The sequence below is a fragment of the Molossus molossus genome, unplaced genomic scaffold (genome assembly GCF_014108415.1).
Source record: "Molossus molossus isolate mMolMol1 unplaced genomic scaffold, mMolMol1.p scaffold_m16_p_6, whole genome shotgun sequence".
In the NCBI taxonomy this organism is placed as follows: Eukaryota; Metazoa; Chordata; class Mammalia; order Chiroptera; family Molossidae; genus Molossus; species Molossus molossus.
The window spans coordinates 985,534-990,314 of NW_023425399.1; the positions used below are offsets into that span (position 1 = coordinate 985,534).

At 60.2% G+C, this 4,781-nt stretch overlaps 1 long non-coding RNA gene across 1 annotated transcript; it reads left to right on the forward strand.

Moving 5' to 3' along the window:
• The first annotated feature begins 2,860 nt into the window (after positions 1-2,860).
• Positions 2,861-4,379, forward strand: LOC118618741. The gene is made up of 3 exons (XR_004957094.1): positions 2,861-3,554; positions 3,742-4,192; positions 4,331-4,379. It is a non-coding gene; the product is annotated as an uncharacterized LOC118618741 (long non-coding RNA).
• Positions 4,380-4,781: the final 402 nt, after the last annotated feature.

Sequence of the window (4,781 nt, forward strand, 5' to 3'; positions counted from 1 at the left end):
CCTGGGGGAGTCAGTGTTTCCCGCCTGTTGCCTTTTGGGTAAAACGATCCGCTTTTTGAAGTCAGCACTGATGTCAGGCCTGGGGGTGTGGAGTGCCAGACACATCGCCATCCACAGGAGGTCCTGTCTGAATCTCCGCCAACGTTCCTGCTGTGGGACCTCGAGCCCACTGCTTCCTCCCTGCGTCTCCGCAAGGGGACGAGGTCGGCCCACCGAGCCGCTTGGCCCATACAGACGCGCACCGCTTGCCAAGGTAACGTATTAACAGCTGATCGCAATAACACGCCACAATTTTCCCTTTTTGGCTTCTGTAAAGTGAGCTTATTTTAGAAGAGTCTACAGAAGTCAGCCACGTGTGTGTGCTAGACTCCGGAGATACACTGGGTGAGGAGGAAATGATCAGTGGGACCTGAGGCTGGTGAGGCAGCTTCAGCTGAGCCACAGGGGACGTGCTGGGGCTGGTGGCTTCCTGTGGGCTGGGGGAGGGGCGGAGGTCAGCGCAGAGGGGAGGCAGTGCTGGGGCTCATGGGAAAATGTCTGCATTCCTGTGAACTTAGGAAATGCTCTTCCTTTGCAGGGTGGCCCTTGTACCCACTCACTCTGGTCTGGGGGGGTCCCTGGTGCTGTCCTCGGGGCTCCACGCAAGTCTCCACTCCTGGGGGCTTGGTCAAGGTCCAGCTGCTCCTGGGATATTGGCCTCCATTCCTGCAACAGCCCGTGACGAGGAAGAGACAGCCACGGTTGTCCTGGATGGAGAAGGTCCCTCGGAGAGGATGAGGGCCTGCCAAGGGACCTGGAACAGGAGTGGACGGGACACACGCTACAGCCCCCCACCCCCACCCCCAGGGAGCTGAGCTGCTCTGCAGAGGCCTGAGCTGTGCACCTGCTGGGAGCAGCGTTCCCCCAGAGCGGCCGGGGTGCCTCTGGCAGGGAGCAGCGTTCCCCCAGAGCGGCCGGGGTGCCTCTGGGGGCCAGTGTTCTGATGGGGGGTCTGTGGGAGCATTTCAGATGTCAGAAGCAGGACTGGACTCAGTGTTTTCCAAACATCCCTTTGGATTTGATTCCTTAAAACGGTTATTTACACACACAAGTCATGTATTTGGCTAAAAGGGTAAGTTTATTTTTAAAAAAGGTAAATGAGTGTCATTACCATGAGGGTATCATAAAAATAAACGAAAGAAGCCAGGGCTGCCACCTGTTGAGAGCGGAGCCCCAGACCGGCTTCCTCCGGATCAGAAGCGCGTTGGCTGCACCAGCCAGGTGTTCGGGGCGTTGTCAGGAGGGAGGCTGGATGTGATCAGCTCTGTGGATGAGGAGCCGGACAGAACCATCTCTCCTCTGAGATTCACTGCGGTTTGCAGGTGTGTGTGTGAGCCTTCAGCACCATCAACCTCGGGGACACTGGCCCCGGGACCCCCAAGGAGCCTGGGCTCATGACCCCCCAAACCCACCCTCACATTAGACGGTCTCCCCTCCCCCGCCCCTTCCCCAGGACCCTCCTGCAGGCACCCCATGAAAGGGGATCAGAGCGAACATCCCAACATATTAATGCAAAACACAGACCCTCAGTCTTCAAGGGCTAACCTGGTGCCCAGGCACCTCAAGAGGCCCTGAGTCCTCACCCTGTGCAGGGGCAGGGGCAAGCCTTGGGGTGTCCAGGGGAGGACAGGTGCTGGCACTGGGGTCGGGCTGCTTGCTACCCTCCCCCTTCGCGAAGGAGTTAGGAGAGGCGGGGAGAAGGCCCCAGAGGTCACTGCAGGAGCATAGCAGCTTCAAAAACAAGGCAGCCTCTGCAGTGTCCTGGAACATTCCGAACTCAGTAAGTTCTATCCCCGCGGGGTTTCATTTGGAGAGAAAATAATTAGGAGAGAAAGAAAGAACCCAGGTCCCACCGGTTCCTCGGCCCGCCCGGGTCGCACTGCTGCCGGCCGAGCATCTGAGGGGGGTGCATATGCTCAGAACAGGCGCTTCCCATTTCACGGCCTCTGTTCTCTGACATCGCCTTTGGAGGCACCCCAATAAACGGAAGTGTGCGCACGGCACGACACACCCCTCTGTCCTCGGACTCTGGCTGACTTCATGGGCATTTCGCCTCCGGGTAAGTGTGTGTCCTCCTTAGGTCAGGAGAGAGAGAGAGAGGGACACTTCCCCCATGTTCTGGGTAACGGGCCCCCGATACTCGAATCCCCAGTCTGGGGGGTCTGGCGTGGAAGACAGGACACCAGGCGTGGTATCTGAAAATGACCCCGGTCAGCAGGCAGTGCTGTATTTGAACACTTCAGCTCCGGGGTGAGTGGGTGTCCCGAGCTCCTCTCCATGCGGGTCAGCTTTGCATATGTATCAGTTGAGTCACTGGGAGTGGTCAGTGTTTCTCCTTTTCAGCTCCCCACCACGGACATCGACCTGGTGCCGATGGACACCGAGCTTGGGAAATGACGGCAACACGTTGGGTCCCAAGTGAAGGCTGTGACCTCCGAGGGGGCTCTAAAAAAAAAACCCCTTTTTAAAGACCTAAAGTCACGATCTCACTGTTTTGCTGGAGAAAGGGCTGTGCCGGAGGTCAGGAGGGTTGGGCTCAGACGGGGCGCAGCTGTTCGGCCTCCGTCCCGGGCGTAGGTGGTTGCTGTGGTCCAGGGACTGTCAGGACGCTGCAGGTGTGGGCTGGAGGCAGGCGAACTGTCTCCTGAAGGAGAGAAACAAGACTTCAGAGAAGACCCAGGAAGGGACTCAGCCGGGACCGCAAACTCCCCGGAGGGCAGAGCTTCCTGGGCGGGATGACTGGACCCGTCTTCGGTCACCAGAGTGCAGACGGTCAACAGTGTGTTTGCTTCAAAGTCACCCTTCCAGCCGAGGAGGGGACGGCCCCTATAGAGCAGGGTGTGGCCAGAGATCTCTGGAGCCTCCATGGACACTTGCTGACCGTTGCCTGGGGCACTTCATTAGCGTCCCGGGCCTCAGTCTCCCTTCTCATGGGCCGGCACGCACCCGCGTCGGCCTCCTGGCTGCCTTCCACACCGATTTGCTGGCCTCACACGCAAACTGAGACGGTGGCCTCGCCAGGCGGGGACCCTGGCCAGCTCCGGACAAAGGCCTGGTGACTGGTCTGGGCAACGGCGACCCACTGCTGGCGAGGAGCCCACTCCGGGCCACAGACGTCCCCGCTGTCCCTCGCTTTGTCTCCGGCGGCAACGTGGCTCTGGGGTGACTTCTCTGTTGTCTCAGTTCATCTCTGTCGTTTGCAGAACATCCGCCTCCTTGGAGAGCAGCTGCCAGGGCGTCGGCTCCAGGGCTCGGCTGGGGGTCCCTCCAAAGGCTGGTGGGCCAGGAGCCCGTCCTCGGGTCACAGACGCACAGATGAATCGCTCGGGAATAGCCGAGTTCACCCACAGCGCTGGCGGCAGGCCCCGCCCCCGAGAAGAGACCGTCCCTCCGAGCACAGGGGTGTCCACCGGCGTGGCCCAGGCCTCGGTGTCTGCACAGGCAGAGGTGGCATCGTGTTCTCTTTACGATCCACCGACCAGGTCATTGCCCAGAGCCTTGGTCAGAGATTAGATGTGAGTACAAGACCAGCCTCGCCCTGGCCGGTTTGGCTCAGCGGTTAGAGCGTCGGCCCGCAGACCAATGGGTCTCGGGTTCAATTCTGGCTGCGGTTGGTCCCCGGGTCGGGCAAGAGGCAGCTGGTCCATGTAGCCCTCTCACGTCGATGTTTGTCTCTCTCCTTCCCGCCTGCTCTATCTGAAGATAAATGGAAACATGTCCTCGGGTGAAGATTAAAAAAAAAAAGGCCAGCCTGGACTTCTCTGTCTGGCAGAGAGCTGAGTTCCGAGAACCATCTGAGGATGTCTGGGGCACCCCGAGTCCCGGAAAGAAAGGCAGATGCAGCAGCGTGGGGAGGCCCCTCCACACAGGCTGGTTTGTGGCACAGGCGTAGAGGAAGGGAGAGGCCCGGCTCCTGGTGCCCACAGGCCCGGCCTTGTCCAGACCAGCCCTTCCCTGTCAGGGTCCCTTGGATGTCATCATGGCCCCACGCGCTGCTTTGTGATAACAGATACAAAAAGGCAAATGCCTTTCCCACCCCGAGCGCAGTCGGCACTGTCCGGGCCTGCCCAGCGCCCACCCCGCAGGTCTGGGCTGGAGGTGGGGTCAGAAGGGCCCTTTGGCGGAGGCCTCGCATTCCAGGAGACTGCATGAGGTGAGTCATTCCGTGAGCTGCGCACCGTCACGCAGGTGGCCTGGGACCTCCTGGCAGGGCCGAGGGATGGGCCCCGTCAAGCCTTCCCCCGGCTCCCACACCCAGCCCGCCCCCCGTCCTGTCTGATACTGTTTGTAGATCCTGGAACTGCCTTGGGACGATCTTGCATCGAGGGTGTGTTTGTGTCAGAGGATTAAACACAAACATTCCGGGGTTCAGCAGCTACTGCGGGCCTGTGTAAGCGTCTCCTCGTGTCTCACTTTGTGGGGAACCTCAGCAGACTGAGCGGGCAGGAGTTTTCCCTCTGGTCAAGGTCCTGCCTTGGCATCTTCATCCCCAGTCTGCCAAATGGCCCAGCTGCTACTCAGAACAATAAAGACAGGATCAGGAAGGGACAGTCAGAGGTCACAGGGAGGCCAGGGCCTCTACTTCCCCTGCGGACAGCCTGGTCCGTCCTGCCTGTGGCCTCTGGGCCCCTGGGCCCCTCCAGCCTGCCCCTCCCTCGTTCAGTGTCCTTGTGCTGTTTCCCACTGGCCCCTGCCCAGACCCACCCTGCAGCGCCAGCTGGGATTCTCTGCACCACAACCAC